Here is a 25,324-nt window from a genome sequence, read left to right on the forward strand (position 1 = left end):
CCTGCGACCGTAGCGGTCGCTCGGCTCCAGACTGCAGCGCCCAGAACCGCACGGCCACTCCGGCCGGCCTGCTCCAAAAGCTATGAACATAAACAAGTTAGAGGTGTTCGTATAATTCTTACAGCTTGAGACCTACAGCAGCCAAAAATTTCGGCGTTCTCAGAACGGCTTAGAAACAGACAGTCTCGTTCGGTACCGATTTTTTGCGGAAAGGTAAATGATGGAATGGCAGATAGTTTCTCGTGATTCAAAGATAAGTAAAAACAGTTGAGAACTTGTCACTTTGGCTATATTTGTAACATACTTTTAACGAAAAAACGTTTTCGATCATCTCTGTAACCACATGATGCGTATCTGAAGATGAGATTCAAGTGGGAAGTGCGGAACGCTGCTCTGTCTAGAGATGGAATTGTGGCTGACTCGTGCATCGTAATGTGGGGTGCTCAACTTGAAAGGGAGTATAATCAGCTCTGAGCTGTAGCCGGAGACATAATATCTCAACGTCCTAGGCTGGCTCTCATCTAATTCCATTCATATGCGAATATGCGCTTTCATTTGGTCAAGTTCCACACACTCGTTACACATACCTACTTATATACCGTCTTAGAAATCACTTGTGCTTTCGTCGAGTCAAATACAGCACGCAGAGAACTTTGTATCGCGAAGAATTCCTTTGCAGAGGGGATCCATCTGAAACATCTGAAAATTTATACGTACGTAATAGTTATTTCAATGATATGACCACAGTGGCGGCTGAGAAAACCACGAGCAAGTCGACCATTTCTCGTCATAAAATTCAGCGACTGGCTCATAGGATTGGCTACAAAAAGTAGTTAGCATTCAATATTCAGTGAGCCTATTATGGTACTGAAATAAAGAGGAACCATGATCTTCCTATTGAAAACTTCTTTATTATTTAAAAAACTTATATGCAGCATCCGCAAGAAAAGTTACAAATAAGGATAAACAAGTGAAACAAACAACACTGACCGAGATTTTTTAAATCATAGAAATAAAAAATTACCCATCGTTAAAAAGTGACTACATTTGTCTAAGATATACATATATTTAAAAATTAAACGAGTTTCTCACGCGATGGAAACGTATTATCGTCTATTTGATTAAATATCATTAATCACTCAAGACGAATTACACTGTTTAACACTGAAAAAAGGAAGAACAGAAACGAATGTGGCGGTTCAAGTTGCATAACAATGAAAAATTTTATGTGAGGTAGAAGCACCGTTTACAAATTTTGAGAAAGTCATTCTTCGCAATACGCACTAATCGCCAGATGAAAGTCCACGCTGACACCCTTTGTCTATCAACATTCAGTGTGTGTGAGCTGTGGCGGCTTTAATGGTTCCAATGGCTCTGACCACTATGGGACTTTACATCTGAGGTCATCAGTCCCCTAGACTCAGAACTACTTAAACCTAACAAACCTAAGGACATCTCACACATCCATCCCTTAGGCAGGATTCGAACCTGAGACGTGGCTGCAGCGCAGTTCCCGACTTAAGCGCCTAGAACCGCACGGCCACAAGGGCCAGCGCGGCTTTAATATTGGCTGCATGGCATCCCACAGTCGCCACCAACAGCTTAAGTTGCCGATATCATTCCGATCATACGTCTGCAGCTAGGGCCTTTGGTTAAAGTGTGTCGTTTGGCAGGCCCTGGCACTGTCAGCTAGCTGGAGGGCCCGGGGCTGACTAGTTGTTGCCTTTAGTTGACTCCTGATGTGTGGTACAGACCTCGAGAAGCCGAGAGTCTTTCAGTAGGTCGGAGGCAAGCCTTGCCGTGTAGCTTAAGGATTGATAGCGTCGAGTTCCGGGAAGAGTAATGATCGGCAAGTTCCCAACCTAGTCTCAAAGACCAACTACACGAATCAGAGGCAATAACACTCTGTCTTGTAATCCTGGAAGGGGCGGCTACTTTACACCTGACTGGAGTTAAGCGTTGTTTTCTTCGTTCCTGGTGTACTTATCGTCATAAGGCCACATAGGAGTTAACGTGGAATTGGACCTCTTATGTTAATGCGCCTCCGAATGATTATGTGTATGATCATCGTTCACTGTAACTCATGTTAATGTATTGTTCCAGGCCTTATTCTGTACGAGTGTGTGAGTATTCTCTGTTACAAATCAAGTTGATGGAATTCAAGTTGTAACATAGACTGTTTCAGAGGCGTGGCACCCTTATAGATAACTAACGATGGATTTCGGTCTTGCCGCTGAAATAACAGAATTTGAATGACAGTTGAGGGCCATCTTTAGATCTGAACTACGTCCTTTCATTTTCGGACAAATTTTTATTGTAATAAGTCATTTCATAGACTCTTGACATCATTTGCGACCTTGTACAAGAAAATGTATGAGGGGAGGTAGTTCTCCACTTCATAAACTTGTGATCTGTTGTCCTCCCGGATTGTGGTAAGAGTTTCATCAACGTAGATGCTTTCCTGGTTTCGGCCTTTCCTTATGACCTCTTATCATAGGCCAGATAAGAGAAGGAATAACTTCTGTTTCGAAAGCTGACATGCTTTTCATATATAGATTTTCAAATGAATAAGAAACCTTCATAGAAATTTGAGAACAGCCATTTTTGCTTCGTCTCGGTTTTTGGGAAGCATCCATTGTAATTCTCCAGAACGTCTTAGAGAGCGAACTGTCATTCATCTCCATTTGCTTCCAAATGATAAGCAATGAAATTAACCCAGACAGATACGTCATCACATTTGATCGTCCAGTCTTACTATGAATATTATTACAACATCAAATCTGAAAATCCTTTGCGCACAACTACCGTGGTATCCACCTTCAACAATAAGACCATCATCGATGCTCCCCACTCCACTCTTTACCAGAGTACCCCAATCATTATTTTGTTTTGTCATTATTTCCTTTACAGATTTTCAAAATATCTTCATTATGTCATGATCAACATAAAATCGGTTCTCTTTTTTTTCATTTCGTTTCACTTGTAATGCGGTTTTCTCACAGAAATTACTGTTTATTTTAAGAGAAAACGTCTGAACTGACGCTCGATAAATGTGAGACTCATATCACTCTGTACCTTTCTAGCATAATGATCCTTCTAATAAGAGTTCCTTCACTTTTCATCAGTAACACCATTGCAGCTCACCAAAATAACATGTTTACCAATCTTTCTCGCCTTGAACACTCAGTGATCTTTTGTATCCCTGTCTCCATCTTTCTGTTAGTTCTACGCCATCCTCAAGACTATCATCTGTCATTAAAAAAAATTCAAACATTCCTCCGACTTTCACTGAAGAACGTAGCCAAACAATGTCCTGTTGACGATTGATGCCTCCTCCATAGCCAAACATAGCAGTGTTCAGCAAAAGTCCCACCAGAAAGCACATGAATCTGTCAGAGGAACAACGAAATACAGATAATGTCTGTACTGATAAACAAGTGAAACTGCAAGGCTGAGTATTATAAAAACTTGAACAGAAAGTAAGAACTTGGCGGTCATTAAGCATTCAATTTCCATCAAACTCATAAGTGGCAATATGTTACCCAGCTATGTTTTCGAAACTTTCTTCAAATTTTTGAAAACAGTGTGCTCTACAACTTTTCTTCTAGAAATGTGTCCGTCAAATCAGCTAATTCTCAGACTATGCATTTCTTGTTGCAAGGAAACGGATATTCAACTAAATATGAAGAACTAGCCTGAAATTTAATATACAACCACGACTTGGAAACAGTATGATCTAAAATATTATTGCAAAACTAAAGTAGCGCTTGATATGATCTAGTTGCCACCTCATGAGCAGAACCATACTACTTGTAAAACTGCAAAAATAATACAAACACAAATAAAACGAGAAAGTAGTACCAACACAAACGGGAAGGACAGTAGTATTTTAACTCAGATAAATTATGCTTCAAGAAAATAATGCAATTAGTATAAAAGCAGATAAAGGAAATTCATTGATGACAATGTCAGAGGAACATTACAACAGGAAAGTACTAGAATTTTTCGACCTACAAAATTATCGACCGAGATCCAGCCAACAAAATTAATGCACAACTAAAGAAAGCTCTAAAGAGATGTAACTTCATATTCACATAAAAAGATATAAAAGACTCCAGCATAATCCAACAACACCGTCATTGTGTGCCCAGCCCAAGAGACATAAAGAAAAAATCCCGATTCATCCAGTTGTTAACATTGTTAATAGCCCAGCACATGCTGTCAGTAAATAGCTCAGCATACTTCTTAAGCAATATTACATATACAAGAAAGCTATTACGATATTCTTAGTAAAATTAAAAATATAAAAATACCAGAAAATGGAATATTCTTATCACTAGGTATATCTAACATGTACACAAACATGCCAGTAACAGAACCTATAGAAATCATTAAAAACAAATTTCTCAAATATAACACAATTCACTCAAGGAGAAATTTGTGAAATAATAGAACTTCTACAATAAATAACTTACCACATTTTTTTCTCGTTTCAGAGCAAAATTTATCTCCAAAAAGATGGTGTAACAATGAGCTCTTGTCTAGCAGGTACATTAGCTGATATTTTCGTTCACGCTCTAGAAGAAAAATTTTTCAGCAACTTCACTCAAACAAGCAAACAAATCGTTTATTACTATAGAAACGTCGATGACATCTTGATCCTGTTCGAAGGCATAACAAATTAGTATTCACAATTCAACAGTTTTCATCAAAAAATTAATTTAACTATGGAAAGAACAAAATAAGAGCATAAACTGTTAAGGTTGGAATTTTAATGATTCTCTGTGTGACTTGCGTTAAGTGCTGTACCATAAAACAGTAAACAGGCGTTTTGGTCAGTTGTTCTGTTACGTATTTCAGTTTAATAATTTTTAACTTTACGTGTGTTATTTTATCCTAAGAAACTAAAATTACATCAGGTTATGGGCCCAGGTTTGTTTTAAATCAATAGCATCTGCGATAAATACCTGGCCCCAAGTCTTCTCTCAGGGAAGTTAAGCCGAAATGGCAACTGAAGCGGAAAAATATCGTAATCCTTTATTCGACGGAACGAATTTCGACACCTGTAACTTCAGGATGGAAATTCTCCTTGAGGAACTGGAACTATTACCATTTGTGCAAGCGTATTATCTAACAAAGGTGGAATTTGTCGATGGAGAGGAGAACACGCAGCGTGCCGCAAAGGAAACACGACTAGCTGAAATAGCTAAACAAGATCATAAATTTAAGTCTCATCTTGTTCAAGACATTGCCGACAGTCACTTGGAATACACAAAAGATAAGGTAACTTCTTTTGATTTATGGACCTGTCTGTGCAATACGTTCGAGAGAAAAGGAATTGCTGGTCAGCTTCTGTTGAGAAAGCAATTGTTAACTATGAAATTTAACGCTAAAAATGATTTGCCAGCTAACCATTCTGACGTTTCATAAACTGATTCGTGATTTACGTTAGATTTGAGCTACTGTCGAAGAAACGGACATAGTGTGCCATTTGCCTTTAACGATGTCTGCGGAATACAGCGTAGTGGTCACTGCAATCGAAACGCTCTCAATGAAAGACTTGACGCTGAACTTCGTGAAACATAGGTTACTAGATGAATTATCGAAGCGGAAAGCAGTCGTCGGAAAAAACAAAAATGATGATACACCGCCTCCTACAGCTTTTCAGGCTCAATGGCTTCTAAAAAAAGGGTTCGTCAGACACCAGTAAAACAAGACGTCAACAAGGAACTTCTTTCAACCTTGCGTCACCGTTGCGGGAAGCCTGGACACAAAAGGGCTAATTGTAGAGTTAAGGTATCAAATAAGAACTCAGGAATCAGCAACTCTATGGTCGTAGCTAACGCCAAAGAGGAAGATGGGTTTTGTTTTGCAGCATCAAATGAAGATCAGCCAACGAACAACATAAACTGGTTCTTGCACTCTGGATCAACGGAACATCTGATTAACAGTATGATACCTATCACTAATTTAAGGAAACTGGAACAGCCAATTAAAGTCAGAGTGGCTAAGTCAGGCATTTTTCCTGAGGCTAAAGTAAAAGGAGAAATTAAAGTCACTAGTGCCGTAACAGGAAAGGAAATTCAGATAATGATAATATTTGTTTTATCTGTGCCTGATCATAATTATAATTTGCTGTCAGCTAGAAAACTGGAAATGAATGGTTTTAGTATCACGTTTGAAAAGGCACAAGTTTTAATTAAAAAACGAAAAGAAACTGTTGCCATTGCAAATAGGAATGAATCTCAGTTATATGCTCTATATTTTCTGCAACGAAAAGCCTTGTCAGCTGCCTCAACTGCAACTAATACGAAACAGTGGCATAGCAGATTAGTGAATTTGAGTTATGATATCATTAAACGCCTGCAGTCACAAGTTGATGGTCTGGAACTGAAGACTTCAACAATCCCCACGGAACAATGTCCAAAATATGTCGAAGGAAAACAACCACTGCTGCCATACAATCACAATAGGAAACGTGCCACCAGACCTCTTCAGTTGATCTAAAGTGATCTGTGTGGGCCAATTGCACCAGAATCGTTCGACGGAATGAATTATATACTCACGATCGTCGACGACTTTAGACTTTTCACTGTGGCCTGTGCACTGAAATCGAAGTCAGAGGTAACTCGCTATCTGAAGAGATTTCTATGAACAACGGAGAAATGTATCGGAGCCAAACACCATATTTGAAGAATTTGCTACAACAATTCAACATCAAGACTAATCCGATCAAGGCGACTGTAGATGTTAAACTGGAAACCAAGGAAGGGAAAATGATCGATAAGCCCTTGCAGAGAGTTGATTGGATGTTACATGTATGCAATGACAGCAACAAGACCCGATTTGTGTGCTGTGGTCAACTTCTTGAGCAGATACCAAAACAATCCATCGGAACAACTCTGGAAAAGCTTAAAAAGAGTTATGAGATATATCAAAGGAACCGTCAATAAGATTATCGGAAGGGGAATCAAGAAGTTCTAATTATGCTGATGCAAACTGGAATAGAAAAGAAGACGCAAGATTTATCTCTGGTTATCTATTAAAATGTTTTGAAAACACCGACTGTTGGGCAACAAAGAAACAGACTAGTGCTGCTTCGTTTCCACAGAGGCAGAATACGTAGCTCTGGCGACAGCTTCAGCTGAGTTACTCTGGGTGAAATATTTGCTGGACGATATTCAAATTCCACTCCAGCTACCAAATCGTATATTTGAGGATAATCAATCCTGTTACTGAAAACATGGGAACATCGAACGGTTGAGACACGTCAATGTTAAATATAATTTTGTTTGTCAACTACACCACCGCAGGATCATCACGGCCGAGCATGTACGTTCGTAATACCACACTGCAGATATTTTTACCAAAGGCTTACCAGCTTCTAGATTCATTGCTTTGAGGAGCTTGTTCAGTTTATTTTAATTTTTGCTAGCGTTAAATGTAAAATCATTAAACTGAGGAGGGGTGTTCAGTTTGCAATTTAATGATTCTCTGTGTGACTTGCATTAAGTGCTGTACCATCAAACAGTAAAACAGGCGTTTTTGTTCAGTTGTTCTGTTACGCCTTTCAGTTTAATAAAAACCTTCTATTAGTTTTTAACTTTACGTGTGTTATTTTATCGCAAGAAACTAAAATCACATCATAAACTTTCTGGATTTAAAAATTTCAATCCCAAAAGCTGAACACGTATTAGATATTTCTCGTAAACCAACGAAAACATACATAATTATCCACAACCAGTCATGCCACCGAGATCACACACGCTCATATATTTTCATTCTGTGTAACATAGACTAAACAACTTATCATTGAAAAGAGAAAATATTGAGAAAGAAATAGATCTTTTTCGAAATGTATAAGCAATCCTAAAGGGATGGTAGACACGTCATTCAAAAAGAAAACCAACCAGACACATGCCAGTCCATAGGTGAAATAACTAATACGAACCACAGAAAATAAAGTTCTTGTATGACCGTATCTAGGAATTATTTCCGACAAAATTACTCGATGTTTCAAGGATTCAAAATTATACACAAGTTACAGAACCACTAAAAATCTAAACCGATTGTTGACACACGTAGCACGTAAATCAGAACCGAATCTACAAAATTAACTGTGAAGAATGACCAAAGTTTTATATTGGACAAACAGGAAAAAAAGTTAGTACACGATTTAAAGAACACATGATAATAAGCGACAATAACAAATCCACATTTGCTGCACACTTAAAACACACCAATCACAAAATACATAACATAGATGGGTCACTTCAAATATTACATAAGTTACAGAAAGAAAAAGTCAAGGAGGTAATGGAAGAAACTGAAATCTACATACATCTAAAAGATCAGTCAGACAGAGATATAATAAGTAAAAATATCAGCGAAACGAGAAATTCCTAGAGAACTTTCTACCAGTTCTACGGCGAGGCGTTACAAAAGCATAGAATGTAAAATTATCCTTACACTCTATTTTATTAGAATACTGTGGTAAATGTGATATATAACATCTTTGTATGAACTGTTCAGAAATTACGTGCTGCTACAATAACAGCACAAATATTTACAAGATGTTTTAGAGAGATTACATACAGTCATATTTCCACCAATGATGAGCGATAATTAAATAAAACTGAGAACAAAAGCATATGCAGGTTAGGCAGCAAATTTCTGTAAAATAATTGTAATCTTCCTAGTGTTAAGTACGCTATATATAAGAGCTTTGCAACAACTGATCCGAAGTAACGTACTCCTAAAATAGTGTGAACACCTCGAACTAATTTATGAGCATAACATCAGGTCAGAGGCGCAACGACATATATGACATTAACTCTTACTAAAAAATCATCCACAAAGGAATTTATAATGCTCCTACTATGTCTACAGATATGAATTGCTCCCACATAAAAATCACAATTGTCACTTATGTATGCAATGTATGAAACTGCAGTTTTAGATAACTGAAAATGGTCTAGGGCCGAAATTGTACAATCGTGCAAGAAATTAAGAGAATGGCAGCTGAAGGCTTTAAGAAATCTTTCAAAAAAAGAAAGGCTTACTACAGATACTCTCACAATCAAACGTGGTGCTTATTTGAACTAATGAGAACAAAATTAAATTAATCCAGTTATGTAACACAAATATTCATTGACTGCTGAGTGTGACTAGGGCCTCAAACAGAACACAAACGGAACGACGATTTCCCACTTTACCGACAAGCACCTATCGGGAAAAGGAGGTGAAACTGCCAAGAAAACTTCTAGAAGCTATAGTTGATATTAGTAAGCCTATGTGTCGGAGAAAGCCGTTAAGCTTCGTGCAGTAGCCGAGCATAATCTACTTCTGCGATCGAACATTTTTAAGATACGCTTAATTTAATTAGTTTTCATTATTATTAATACGTAATACGTTTGAACATAACGCTCCTGTTGTGTGCTTTCAGGAAACCTTGTGCTTTTCGTCTGCCATTTACAAGGTGGCACTGAGCGTTGTGGCATAGTGCTTAATGCACTAGACTCGCAGTTCGGATGCCCGAGATGAACCCCAGAGCCGACATCCCGATTTGGGTTTTCTGTGGCTTTGCAGTTTCCTCTAGGCGAATGCCAGAATGGTAACTTGAAATTGCCCCGCCGCTTCCTTCGATTTCAGTAAATGAAAATCGGAGCAATAATCCGTGTTTTGTGACCTTACCTGTCGACGCGATGTAAAGCATTAAACTGATTTCCTTATTCCTACCACAGTAAACAATCGTCGGGCCTGGAAACTGTATGTTTGTTATCAGCACTGAGTGAAACGGAATTTCTTTTAAAGAACTTCTCCTCTCTTCGTGGCGGTTATTGTATGCTGTTTCCTCCACTCACCAGGTCGTTATTGTTTAAAATCGAACCTCATGTTGGAAAGACGTGGACTGTCGACATGTATGCAAAAATGTTCACTGTCATCTCTAAAGAACATTACCGCTATACAGAAACACATCTTGATGGAGATACCAGCGTCCAAAGAAATTTAGTGGCTGAGTTCTGCTTGTTGAGAAATGTTATATTTTACTAACTAAATGATGGACAGTAATTTAGTTTTATATATCAGTAGAAACTCTATATATTGCAATAGGGGGTTCTGTTACAAGTACAGTATACAATGACGACCATTTGTTGAAACCCACTCGAAATGAAATCCTGGCTGTGCTTATGGTTATAGGTGTAGGGAATAGAATCATAACTATTCACTAATGACTCTATGTGTCTTCGAATTAAATAGTGTGTGTCCTGATTTGTGTTACCAGCGATGTACATTTATTCACTAATCATGTAGTTTTATAACCAGAAATTAAAAGTATAAGCTGCATTTCCTCTTTCTTATACAACAAGAAGTCAAGCTTCAATGAAGAATTATTGCTTTGTACATGACAGTTTATTAGAATAGCATTAAACCTGTATTATGTACTATACACTTTGATAATATGTAGTGATATATATTGATCTTACATATAGGTCAACATTCACAGTTTTATTTTAAGTTGTTAAACTTGCTGCAGAAACAATGTTAAAATGTAAGGTACAGAAATTAAGGTTTTAGAGCACACATACGCTCAGGCTCACAGCACACTATGTGTACATTTTAGTGTCATCTACAACGAAGTATATCATTCAATGGTAGAGTGAACAGCAAGTACTATCAGTGAAGTTAATATAAAATGATGGCATAGTCAAGTGAGGAAAATACTATAACTTCTTTTTTGAAATACCATATTTAGAAACACGTTAAATATAAAAACGAGCAATTACTTTTTGGACATTCAAGAAATATGTACTTCCAATTTATTCTTGTGTTTAACCCGTTATACAGTTGTGCATGGTATTACCATACTGTAAGATTCAGGCTTAGGGTAAGCCACATAATGTGTGTGCAAAGACCTGCAGTTACTGGCTAGACCAGTCTTCTGAGATGTCAGGTAACAATTATTCCAAAGAAAAGAGACCAGTTGCCTTTTGTCATCCACTTCTTCCATATCATCTATTCACATAAAAGGCAAGCATAGTGTCTGTAGCACGTGTAAGCAGGTATGGCTGTTATATCTACTGAAATTTCCTGATATAGCAGGAATGTAAGCAGGTGTCAATGGAACACCATATGGGTTGAGTAACGTTATGCACACACCTGGGCATGCAACTGACATGCTACAGGTCAGGCGCTGCCTGCTGAGCTGCCCATAGTACGTAGTTGCTACTCCTGAAGTGGCGCCACAAAATGGAGCACAGTCTGATGCTGCTCACACTGTCCTGTACCCTGAAGTAAAGGGGGAAAAGTAAAGCACCAATGCCCTTTGCAGCAGACACATGTGGTTATTACCCAGTGTCTCATAAATGTAAGCTCTAGCGCACACATTAGTCATAAATGAGGATGCAGAAATGTTGCAAAATTTTCCAAATTTTTAAAATTGCTTTAGTAGTCGACTATAAATAATGTATTCTGTGTTGGATATAATTTCGCTATTACTTCATTTACTCTGATGAGATATAAAAGTCTCTTTCTATATTTTGCTTAATAACTGATTATCTACAGTATACAGTACTGTGGTACATGGAGCAATATGATACTGAATCTGCCATTATGGAAAGCAATGAAAAGAAGAACTCATAACAATCGCACTTCCTATGCTCTTCTAGTTACTATAAGATTTTCAAAAATACATACATAGATGCAGGCGAGTCTTCTGATGTACATACAGACAGGAAAGGAAAATTTTTATTTTACACTGTGACGGTTATCATCAAAATTATTACGGGAAATGAATGACATAATAGATTTAAAGCTGTATCTCCTGTGCAAGAAACAAGACGATTATAATCACTCTTTATGAAACTACAGTAACAACTTTAACATGTATCTATAAATAAAAGTATCTGCAAAGTGTGCACGCAAAATTTCAACACCAACTACATCAGCATATGCACTTCGTACTATAGGGAGTCTTCCCTTTCTAATCACTTGCTACTTTCACTTGCATTTCTCTTTAATATTATGGCTCGTAAAAAATATTTTACTAGGAATATATGGACACCTTAAAAGACCTGTCAGGTTCACATTTGGCTTACTGTGAGGGTCTATCTGCTGAATCAAGATGATACTTAATACCTGTGTAGCTTGTCAGTATAACATTCATAGTCCAAAAACATATTAGTATCAGTCATGTATAAAAATTGGTACTAAATTTGCACTACAAACTATTTTCCACGGAACATAAACAAATATTAATAATCGAAAAGTGACAGAGGCTTCCTTCTGCAGTGTGAAACACTAGTAGTTTTGTAACCCATTATTAACAAACTAACAAGCACGCCAGCATTGTATGGTGCTGAGATATACATTGAAGATGGTACTCTTGTAAATCCTATTGTATCTAATGTATCTTTTTGCATTAGTAGACTGTAATGTGTTCCAAAATTTATAATTTTGTTACACAACAGGGTACAGTTACCATATTAGTCACTTGATTTGAAATATAATAATTAACAGAGTTTCGTTACAGTGTCAGTGCTGCTACACCAAAAAGACATAAGATGATATTTTTTCTGAAATAAATTTTACTCTGAGGAATAATGTCATTGACGCCACATAGTAACAGTAGTTTTTGAGCAGTAATTGGTAATAATGTTTTATTTTTTGGTGTGATTTACTCAATTCTCCAATAAAAGTAATGTGACAAGAGTAAATGAAAGATTATCAGAAAGAACCTACAAGTGAGACAATGCTTACGAAGTACACGGTAGTTCTGTATGTTGAACATAGAATCATAACTTTAATGGCTCTAAACATTGTCTAATTAGATAGAAGGTGTCCTGATTTGTACCACACACAGTCAATCTTTATTCAGTAGTCATTCAGTCACTTGTATTTCATGGCAGTTAGCCTTGCATGTAGAACCAGAAGTCTGTCTCCATCTTAGAATTCTTCCATTGCTCTTGAAAGTTCATTAGAATAGGGTTCATGGAGTAGTACATATTTTGAAGCTATGTATCGTCGTACATTGAGGCATCATATAATCCTACTGCTTGAGTTCTTTTATATTGTTTCATTTGCTTTTGGAATCGTGAGAACAGGGACGATGCAGAAGTACTGCTTTTAGAACACAAATATAGTAAGTCTTAGAACACAGTATGTGTGCATGTTAGCGGCCTGTTCAGAAAAGTAAGTTATGCAGTGACTGAGATGATTATGGTCTACTTTAATGAAGATAGTACTATGTGCGGGTTGTACTGAACTGAGAAGAACACTAACCTGGTTTTAAAAGTCTCACCACAGATATTTCCATAACTCTTTTATAAGCATTTTAAACATGCAAAAAAGATCAATGATATTTTGATTACTACGATAGATGCCTATTTTACAACCTGTTTCTATGTTCACAACTTCGTAAATACACGTATCAGAGCACCATAGTGTAATATTTTCAGAGTAGCAGATGGTGTTGCATAAGAGCTCTGTTCATTTTGTTAAGAGATGAAAGGAAAACTTTAATTTCAAGACACAACGTCCCTACTTGGAAGGGTTATGGCGATATAATCATTTAATCAGACTAAATGTTTCAAGATATCAAGACGACTTCAGGTGATCCGCTGTATATGAACAGTAATCACACTCTTCTCTAAATAAATATATATGTAGAATTCACGTACTATTTCATCTGTTCTTTATGTTCTTTCTAAATTCTGAACGATTTGAAGAAACAAACAGTTGGGAGGTGCTGATAGCCTCACCGACAATATCGTACAAGTTTAAGTAGAAGAATAGCCGTACTAATGATAACTAATTGCCGCGCGGGATTAGCCGAGCGGTCAGAGCCGTGCAGCCATGGATTGTGTGGCTGATCCCGGTGGAGGTTCGAGTCCTCCCTCGGGCATGGGTGTTAATGACTAATCCTGTGAAAATGAATAAAAACAGCGTACAAATATTAATGAATCGAACACCTTGAAGGGCCTAATTATTGTGGAAGAATATTTCCAAATGCACGGAATTAATATATAATGAGCACTTCAGATAGCCTAATGAAGCGTTGTTCAATGGCTGAACGACAACTGGTTACAAATAGTAATTCAGTCCAATGAGACAGCAATCTCTTGCACACAATTTCACCTCCACTTTCGTGTCGCCAAAACTTTAAGGTAATTATTGAATGCAGAGCTGCAGCTTTCACCGTGGCAATGTTATCATTTAGTGATTTCTAATTTCTGTCGCCATCAGGCAATATAGTAATACAATTAATTCCATGTTTAGAAACGATTATCGCTGCTCCAAAACCTATGAACACGAGAAAGTTAGACGTCGTTGTAAAATACTTACAGGTTGAGACCTATGGCAGCCAACAATTTATGGCGTTTTCATGACGCCTTAGGGACAGATAATCTCGTACTTTATCGATATTTTGCGGAAAGGTAAATGATGGAATGGTAGACAGTTTCTCATGCTACAAAGAAAAGTAAAAACTGTTGTAAACTTGTCACTCTGGCTGTATTTCTAACAGCCTTACTGGGAACAAAAAATCTTTTCGATCATCTCTGTGAACAAGTGAGGCGTATCTGAAGATGAGATTCAAGTGGGAAGTGTGGAACACTGCTCTGTCGAGAGACGGCATTGTGGCTTTCTCGTGCATCGTAAAGTGTGGTGCTCAACTTGAAAGGGAGTATAGTCAGCTCTGAGTTGTACGATCCAAGCTGGCTCTCATCTAATCTCATTCATATGCAAGTATGCCCTTTCATTTGGTCCAGTTCCACACATCCCTACTTTCATCCAGTCTTATAAATCACTTGTGCTTTGGTTGGGTCAAATATTGCACACAGAGAAGCCTGTATCATGAAGAATTCCTTTTGGATAGGGTCGCCATCTGAAACCTACGAAATGGGTTCTCTCGCGGGCATTGTCGCGTTTGAGTGCAGTGAAGGTCGGATGTCGACTATATTTCGGAGTATTGCTGTTATCCGATCCTCTCACTGGACTACGATCAAAATCTCCTGGTTCCACAGCGGTTCCCAAAGCTTCGATATGAAGCAATGCTGCAGACTCAATACGTCCTAAACTGCGTCTGACTTGTGTGTAACCTCCTTTAACCGTCGCAGGATAATAATCTTCACTCAGAGTCCAAATGTTGTTTTTGTGGCACTGAGTAATAAACTACTTCGAGACACTATACTCAACTCACAACGGACAATTTGGACCTAACGAAACACGAAATGATGGTGCATAGTGTCTCACTTGCCTGTCAGAGTTTAATGTCGAAAAGTTTCGGATGGCAAGTATACACTACTGTGCTGCGAAAACCAGTCGCCAGTCAATCAATGGCCTCGCCCATATAAAACAATTAGTGACATCCAATGAGTAACACTGTAAGTGAGTGCGATATACATACTAGGTAACTGTTCCACGACTAACCAAGAAATGGCAGCTCTACCTCTAATTTCACGTTCTCGCTAATGGCAGCTTACCCACCTTGTGTTGTTGTTAAATAGTATACGCGGTTTATGGATGCACCTGTTGTTCGATAGGACATGGATGTCAAGGTAGAGACAGGGTTTTTTATGTTTCTCCAGTATAAAATAGATCTGAGTTCGCTGGTTCCCGACGATCGCGAAATTCACCCGCTGCTACACACCAAACATTCTCATTCGTAAAGTCACTCTCAATGGCCATAGAAAAAGTAAGACTTTAAGACTAGAGTTTTACGTCCGTCGACAGTGAGTCATAGATACCGAGCACGAGCTTGCATTAGGTAACGATGGGAAAAGAAATTAGCAGCACCCTCTTCAAAGCACCATCCCGGTATTTCCCTTAAGGAAATCATGGAAAACATATATGATGGTGGGACGAATATTTGACCTGTTGTCCTCCCTAATGCGTCCCCCCTATGATAACCTCTGCCCAAATCGCTGAGATTTTGTAACTGTATAGCGTGAGCAGCTAAGGAGTATCCCAAAATGAACCCAAAATGAAAAAAACATGTCGAGGTGAGATTTTCGTCAAATTATAGCTGACATTAAGGCGAATTTCTTGGTATTAGCAACAAATTTTTATCGTAAACAATCCCTGATTTAAGATACAGAATTATTTTTGTGTAATTCAGCATTTACAACAATATTCTAAGAGAACTTCGACGACATACCACATGTGGCACCTCATCCAATAGTATCAAGATAACAGACCCGCATACCACTGTCCTGCCGACAAAGGAGAGATTCCACACACGTCTGCCCCATTATATCAAATATGAGTAAACACATATTGTTGTTTCTACCAGTGCACTTGAGGCCCATCAGTCTGTGTTCTGCGGTTGTTGCAACCAGATAACATGCCTGTATAGGCATTTTCACACTTACAATGTATGTGACAGTCGAAAAGATGAAGCCACTCACAATGCATACGGAGTCGAAAAGGCGAATATCGTTTATGGAGCCGGCCGGAGTGGCCGAGCGGTTCTAGGCGCTTCAGTCTGGAACCGCGTGACCGCTACGGTCACAGGTTCGAATCCTGCCTCGGGCATGGATCTGTGTGATGTCCTTAGGTTAGTTAGATTTAAGTAGTTCTAAGTTGTAGGGAACTGATGACCTGAGAAGTTAAGTCCCATAGTGCTCAGAGCCATTAGAACCATTTTTCGTTTATGGAGAATGTCGCCAAACTATTGTATGCTGATGAGTATCCAAATAGTGCCAACGGTCGCGATTTGTCTTTCCGAATATTACAAAAAATTTCTAGGGAAAAAGAGCGGCTGATGACAAAAATGAAAATAACATTTTGGCAACAGCAACCATAATGTAAATGTCCCTAAGACGCATCTTGGCAAAACGAGAGGGATCGGCCAAACGCGTCTTCTACGAACACCACATTCAATCACATTTTATCATCTTCATATTTCACTGCAACTGCAGCTTCATGGCAATAACTTCCAGAATTGGTTGTAAATCTCCGAATGTTATCTATAAAAAGTGTAAAGTGATACGTGTAATGTCGTTTATATACGATGTCAGCAGAGTAAGAATAAAGAAAAATCTTTTAGCTTTACCAAATGTCCGACGTAGCACAAATTCAATAGAGAATCGTGGTTTCAAAACGCATAAGAACGCCCGATACATCCTCGAGAGAGAAAACAGTGCCGAGTCTTTCATGATAATATTACTATCCTCGAACTTTCTCTCTCTCGACGTCATATAATATGTGAGCACGAGATGTTTATTTTTGGAAATTAAGTGGCTTGGATGAGAATCTTTTTAACATGAATCTTCAAAATTTCCAGTGCATCAGTTTCTGTTCGTGCTTACACAGTGGACTTTGTTAAGATAAAACATGCAAGTCCTATATGTTAAACGTAAATTATAATTATTTCAAAGACATGGCCCACAATGGCGGCTGTGAAAACCGACAAATTCTTCTCATGAAAACTCAGCGGCTGGCCCATAGAATGAGCTACAAAAAATAGTAAGCATTCAATATTCACTTAGCCTATTAAGGTACTGAACGAAAGAGAAACCATGACCTGCCTACTGAAAAATTCTTTAATATTTAAAAACAGTTATATGCCACCACAAATCACTTGGGTTGCCGATAACGATATGATCACACGTTAGGAGCTAGGACCTTTAGTCGAGGAGTGTGTTGTTTGTTTGGCGGGCCCTGGTACTGACAGCAAGCTGGAGGGCACGTGGCTCGCAAGTTGTTGGCTTTGGTTGACTCCTGATGTTCAATAGGTCGGAGGCACACCATACCGCCTCGCTTAAGGACTGATAGCGTCGAGTTGCAGGAATAGTAATGACCGGCAAGTTCCTGATCTAGTCTACAAGACCAACTACACGTATCAGAGGCAATAACACCCGGCTTGGAATCCTGGAAGTCACGGCCATTTCACACCTGAGTAGAGTTAAGCGTTGTATTTTTCGTTTTTTATGTACTTATCGTCATATGAGTTAACGTGGAATTTGACCTGTTGTATTGATGCGCCTCCGAGTGATTGTGTGTATGATCATCGGTCAGTGTAACTGATGTTAATGTTTTGTTCCAGCAATATTCTGTACGAGTGTACGGGTATTCTCTGTTACAAATTGAGTTGATGAAATTGAAGGTGTAACATTGTCTGTTTCAGAGGCGAAGCATCATAACGATGGATTTCGGTCTGGCAGCTGAAATAACAGAATTTTAAAGGCAGTTGATTCTCAGCTTTGGATCTGAGCGGTCTCCTTTCTTTTTCGGACAAATGATTATTGTAAGAAGTCATTTCATTGACTCTGGTTGTATCCTGCGACTTTGACCAAGAACATGTTTGAAGGGAGACACGTCTCCACTTCATAAACTTGTGATCTGTTGTCCTCTGGGATTACAGTAAGAGTTTCATCAACTGAAACGCTCTCCTGTTTTTTGCCTTTCCACCTGACCCCTTACCACATGTCAGATAAGAGAAGGAATAACTTGTCTTTCGAAAGTTTTCGTGGTTTTCGAATGCCGATTTATTTTTCAAACGAACAAGAAATCTTCATAGAACTTTCAGATTAGCCTTTTTCGTTTCCTCCCGGTTTTTGGGAAGTATACAACCCAGTTCTTCAGAATGTCTTAAGTGTGCGAACTCTCATTCACCTTCATTTGTTTCCAAATGATAACCAATGAAATTCACCCAGACAGATACGTCATCACCATATGATCGTTCAGTCTTACTGTGAATATTATTACAACATGAAATTTGAAAATCCTTTTCGTTCAGTTACCGTGTTATACAGCTTCAGCAACAAGATTATCTAGGATATGCCCTTCTCGAAATTGTGCTTGAGTACCCCAGTCCTTATTGTGTTTGTGTCATTATTTCCATTACAGATGTTCAAAATATCTTCGTAAAGTCACAACCAACATAAAATTGGTTTTTCTCATTTCATTTGACATGGGATGCGCCATTCTCGCAGAAATAATGGTTTCTTTTAAGATAAAATGTCTTAACTGACGATCGAAAAATGTAGGCCTCATTTTACTCTGTACCTGTTCTAGCATATAAATGCATCTAATAAGGGTTCTTGCGCTTTTCATGAACAACATCGGTGCAGGTCTCCAGAATAACATGTTCCCTCAATGAAAATTTTTATTCCTTTTTCCCATCACTCTGTTAGCTCTATCCCGCCCATAACACTCTCACCACAAATAAAATATTCATTGCGCTGACTTTCATTTAAGAACGTAACCAATCAATGGTTTGTTGACGACTGATGCCTCCTCCATAGCCAAACATAGCAGGGTTCAACAAAAGACCCAGCAGAAAGCGCATGTTTCTGACAGCGGAACAACGAAGTACAATTGTCTGAACTGATAAATAAGTGAAACTACACAGCTGAATATGGAAAAACCTGGGTACAAAGTTAAAACTCTGTGGTCATTAAGCACACTATTTCCATAAAACTAATAAGTAACAATATACATTAACCAACAAAGTTCCACGAAACTGTCTTTAAATTTTTGGAAACACATTTTACGGTCTATTTCTCTAGAAATGTGTCCGTCAAATCAGCCAAATCTGAGAGACTGCATTTCTTACAGCAATGAAACCGATGTTAATTGAAACATGAAGTACTACCGTTTTCTGACGTATTGTAGCTAGGGAAGCGTCGTAGTAACAATGGTTGGTGTAGGCCTACTACAGATACTCTCATATCCTCAATGTGGTGCTTACTTGAAGTAATGAGGATAAAATTAAATTAACCGTGTGATGTAATACTTACAAATAATAATTGATTGCTAAGGTTGACTGGGCCCTCAAACAGTACACAAACGGCACGACAATTTCCTGCATTGCCGACAAATACCTATTAGGGAAAGGAGAACATACTGCCAAGAGAAATTCTAGAAACTATAGTCGTAATCAGTAGACCTAAGTGTCGGGAAAAGTCTTTAAGTTTCGTGCAGTATCCGAGCACAGTCAACTCTGTAACCGACCTTTTTTAAAATATGCTTCATTTAATAAATTTTTGATTACTGATAATAAGTTGCATGTTTGAACATGGCGCTCCTACTGTGTGCTTTCAGGAAATCTTGTTGTTTTCGTTTCCCATTTCCACCACGGCACTGAGCGAGTTGGCATAGTGCCTAATGCACTAGACTTGCAGTCGAGAGATACGAGTTGAGCCCCAGAGCAACCATTCCGATTTTGATTTTCTGTAGCTTCACAGTTCATTCTAGGCGAATGCAAGAGGTACCTTAAAATGGCCACGCAGCTTCCTTCAGTTCCAGTAAAAATAAAATCGGAGCAATACTCCATGTCCAGCAACCCTAGCTGTGGACGAGACATAGAGCATTAAATTAATATCTTTATTCCAACCAAAGAAAAACAATCGATGGGCTACGAAGTGGAAACTGTGTGTTTGTTGTCACCACTTAGTAAAACGTACATTCTTTTCCAGATACTTCTCCTCTCTTCGTGGCGTTTATTATATGCTGTTATCTCCACTCACTAACTCGTTATTGTCTGAAACTGAACCTCGTGCTGGAAAGACGTGGACTGTCGACATGTATGCACAAATTTTCACTATCATCTCTGAAGAACATTACTGTCATGTAGAAACACATTTCCATGGAGATACCATCGTCAAATGAAATTTATTGACTGATTTCTGCTTGATGATAAATGTTATAATTAACTAATTGAATCACTGACAGTAAAATGGTTTTTATATATAATTACACACTCCGTATATTGCCATAGGGGGTTCTATTACAAGTCCAGATTACAATGATGACCTTTATTGAACTCCCCTATAAAAGGAATACTGGCTATACCTATGGTTATAAGTATAGGCAATAGAATCATAACTAATCACTAATAAGTCTACGTGTTTTCGAATTGGATAGTATGTGTCCTGATTTGTGCTACCAGCAGCGTACATTGCTTTACTAGTCACGTAGTTTTATGATCAGAAATTATAAACAATTGCTGCATTTCTCTGTCGTCTACAACAAAGAGTCTATTTCCACAATATAATTATTACTTTGGATATGAAAGTTTATCAGAAGAGTTTTCAACCTATATTAGGTACCATACACTTTGATGATATGTAGCGACATACATTGAGCACTCATCTAGGCCTACTTTCCCAGATTTGCTTTAATTTGTTTAACTTGCTTCAGTAACGGTGTTAAATGTAGTAACAGAAATAATGGATTTAAAGCACACATTCGATAAGGCTTTGAGCGCAATATGTCTACATGTTAGTGGCTTCTACAATGAAATATATTATTCAGTGATAGAGAACTGATAGGGTACTGGCAATGAAGGTAATTGCATATCAGGGCATAGAGATGTAATGAAAACTCTATGACTGGTTCAAATGGTTCAAATGGCTCTTAGCACTATGGGACTTAAGTTCTGAGGTCATCAGTCCCCTAGAACTTAGAACTACGTAAACCTAACTAACCTAAGGACATCACAAACATCCATGCCTGAGGCAGGATTCGAACCTGCGACCGTAGCGGTCACGCGGTTCCTGACTGTAGCGCCTAGAACCGCTCGGCCACCACGACCGGATTCTATGACTGCTTTTAAAAATCTTACCATATTTACGTAACTGTTTTAGAAACATGTTAAACGTAAAAAGAAAAAATTAGCTTTTCGACGTTTAACAAATACACTCCTGCAATTCATTCATTTGTTTATTCCTTTATACATATCTGTATAACATTACCATGGTGTAAAATACTGGCTTAAGGTATGCCACGTAATATGTAACTAGGTATGCCAGGGGGTGCACTTATTGGCTAGACTAGTGTTCCTGACTTGTATGATAACTGTTATTGCAAACAAAACAGACCACTCATCTTTTTGTCATCTACTTCTTTCATTCACGTTTTGCACATCAAAGGGAAGCTTAGTGATGTAGCAAGTGTAAGAATGTGTGGCTGAAATTTTCTGATGTAACAGGAATGTAAGCACGTATCACTGTAACACCACATGTGTTGATTACCATTAAGCAGGTGCTCATGCCTGAGCGGGCCACACCAAACACGCATGGGCAGGCAGCTGACATGGTGCAGCCAAAGCCAGAACCAGATCACATGCCAGGTTAGGCGCTGCTTCCAGAGCTGACCACAGTTGCCACTCCTGAAGTGGAGCCACAAAATGGAGGCACAGTCTGAATCTACTCACTCTGCCTAGCACCCTGAAGTAGCAAGGGAGAACTAAAGCACCACTGCACTTTGCATCAAACATACATGATTATTAACCAGTGTCTTATAAATGAAAGCTCTAGCACAGTCATTGCTGATAAATGAGGATGGGGAAAATTTGGGTGATTCAAAATTTTTAAAGTCCTTCAGTAGTCGACTATAAATAACGTATACAGTGTTGTAATATAATTTCTCTATTACTTCATTTATTCTGATGTGATGTAAAAGTCAGTTCCTTCATTCGGTTTAATAACTAATTATCTACAGTATTCAGGATTGTGGTACATGGAGCAACATGATACTGAATCTGCCGGAAAAGCAATGGAAAGAAGAACTTATAACAGCCGCAATTCCAATGCTCTTCCCGTTACTAAATGATTTTCAAATCTACATACACTCCTGGAAATGGAAAAAAGAACACATTGACACCGGTGTGTCAGACCTACCATACTTGCTCCGGACACTGCGAGAGGGCTGTACAAGCAATGATCACACGCACGGCACAGCGGACACACCAGGAACCGCGGTGTTGGCCGTCGAATGGCGCTAGCTGCGCAGCATTTGTGCACCGCCGCCGTCAGTGTCAGCCAGTTTGCCGTGGCATATGGAGCTCCATCGCAGTCTTTAACACTGGTAGCATGCCGCGACAGCTTGGACGTGAACCGTATGTGCAGTTGACGCACTTTGAGCGAGGGCGTATAGTGGGCATGCGGGAGGCCGGGTGGACGTACCGCCGAATTGCTCGACACGTGGGGCGTGAGGTCTCCACAGTACATCGATGTTGTCGCCAGTGGTCGGCGGAAGGTGCACGTGCCCGTCGACCTGGGACCGGACCGCAGCGACGCACGGATGCACGCCAAGACCGTAGGATCCTACGCAGTGCCGTAGGGGACACTGTTGCTCCTGGGGTATCGGCGAGGACCATTCGCAACCGTCTCCATGAAGCTGGGCTACGGTCCCGCACGCCGTTAGGCCGTCTTCCGCTCACGCCCCAATATCGTGCAGCCCGCCTCCAGTGGTGTCGCGACAGGCGTGAATGGAGGGACGAATGGAGACGTGTCGTCTTCAGCGATGAGAGTCGCTTCTGCCTTGGTGCCAATAATGGTCGTATGCGTGTTTGGCGCCGTGCAGGTGAGCGCCACAATCAGGACTGCATACGACCGAGGCACACAGGGCCAACACCCGGCATCATGGTGTGGGGAGCGATCTCCTACACTGGCCGTACACTACTGGTGATCGTCGACGGGCCACTGAATAGTGCACGGTACATCCAAACCGTCATCGAACCCATCGTTCTACCATTCCTAGACCGGCAAGGGAACTTGCTGTTCCAACAGGACAATGCACGTCCGCATGTATCCCGTGCCACCCAACGTGCTCTAGAAGGTGTAAGTCAACTACCCTGGCCAGCAAGATCTCCGGATCTGTCCCCCATTGAGCATGTTTGGGACTGGATGAAGCGTCGTCTCACGCGGTCTGCACGTCCAGCACGAACGCTGGTCCAGCTGAGGCGCCAGGTGGAAATGGCATGGCAAGCCGTTCCACAGGACTACATCCAGCATCTCTACGATCGTCTCCATGGGAGAATAGCAGCCTGCATTGCTGCGAAAGGGTGATATACACTGTACTAGTGCCGACATTGTGCATGCTCTGTTGCCTGTGTCTATGTGCCTGTGGTTCTGTCAGTGTGATCATGTGATGTATCTGACCCCAGGAATGTGTCAATAAAGTTTCCCCTTCCTGGGACAATGAATTCACGGTGTTCTTATTTCAATTTCCAGGAGTGTATATTCCGGCAGCCCCAATTCAAGTAAAAGTCCAGGTATATTGCTGCAATACACTATAACCTCTTCTTGGTTGAAGTATGGAAGAAGGTTTTCTTCTCTCGCCCGGTAAGCTGTTATTTTAACACTTGGATGAAGACAGTTTTTTCCTTATGCCTGGATGCTAAGAGTTCTGATGCTTGCTTTGAAAGATTGAGTTCTCGTATCAAGTCACTGAGCTCCTTCTGGTCGAACTGCTTGGGTTGTGTCTCACGTCCTTCGTATTCCGAACCACTACTTGTACATTCCTCGCCGTGTACCTCGTCATCTGATGATGTTAGCGTGGGTAATGTTGTGAAGGTTGGTACAGGAACATCGTTCCTGTGCACCACCGGTCTTCTTGCTGACTCCAAATCGGGATATTCCCACTTTCGTTTTTTGAACCTATTAAAACCTTTCACATTAACAATGCAAAAATAGCAATCATCTGTATGGTTCTTCTGCTCTCGCCATACCATAGGCACTCCGAAGTTTAAGCTTTTCCTTTTTCGTTTTGTCCACTGCCGTAAGCACTCCACACAGCATTTACAAACTTTATGGGGTGCCCACGCCTTGTCTTGATCTCCAAGTTCAATTCCTAAATATGCCAGATACGCTTCCTTCACAAAACGAGTGATATTCTTCCTGTCCTTTTGAAGAACGTATTCACCACAAATGTAGCAGAACTCATCTGGATGGTTCACGCAAAGACGGCGTGAAGAACTCATGTTTTCCTAAAACAAAATTGCACAAATACTACATATTATGTAGAACTTTCTTGTATTTGCATGTCAATCACATCCAACAAACATCATTAATTGTTTTGTGTGAAATGAATACTCACCTCTTATTTGCTACGTCACGATGAAAAGGTTCTATCTCCTTGAAGCTGCACTGCACATGTGTGTGACTTTCGACCATCGCCATTTTTCTTGTTTACACTGAACGCTACCTATCGGCTGTTGCGGGGATTACCTCGGCCTACAGATGAATGTCGAGTACCGCCGAATTCAAATCTGCACAACCCTCAATATCTTCAACACACGCACCGCACAACAGGACTGAACACATGCTGACAGTGTGATGTTTGCATGATGTAATCCTCAACCACACAGATGCACTCCCTGAGCACAATTGTTTAATAAAGATAGTACAATATCACTAATTAAAAAACAGGTAGCAAATACATTACACCATATATGGACCCTGTAGTCGATATTATCCACATGAAACTCTCATTTCCACAAATAACCTATATCTCAAAAACCAGAGCCAATTTGGAAAAAGTACAAATATACTCGGAATGAGTATCATAACAATATCCCATTTTCGTTCAAACTTCC

At 39.5% G+C, this 25,324-nt stretch overlaps 1 protein-coding gene across 4 annotated transcripts in view; it reads left to right on the plus strand.

Moving 5' to 3' along the window:
* The window catches only part of LOC126094854 (uncharacterized), a 472,827-nt gene that overhangs the window by 299,079 nt on the left and 148,424 nt on the right, over positions 1-25,324 (plus strand). The gene's annotated exons all lie outside the window — the stretch shown is intronic.

The sequence above is a fragment of the Schistocerca cancellata genome, chromosome 8 (genome assembly GCF_023864275.1).
Source record: "Schistocerca cancellata isolate TAMUIC-IGC-003103 chromosome 8, iqSchCanc2.1, whole genome shotgun sequence".
Taxonomy (NCBI): domain Eukaryota; kingdom Metazoa; phylum Arthropoda; class Insecta; order Orthoptera; family Acrididae; genus Schistocerca; species Schistocerca cancellata.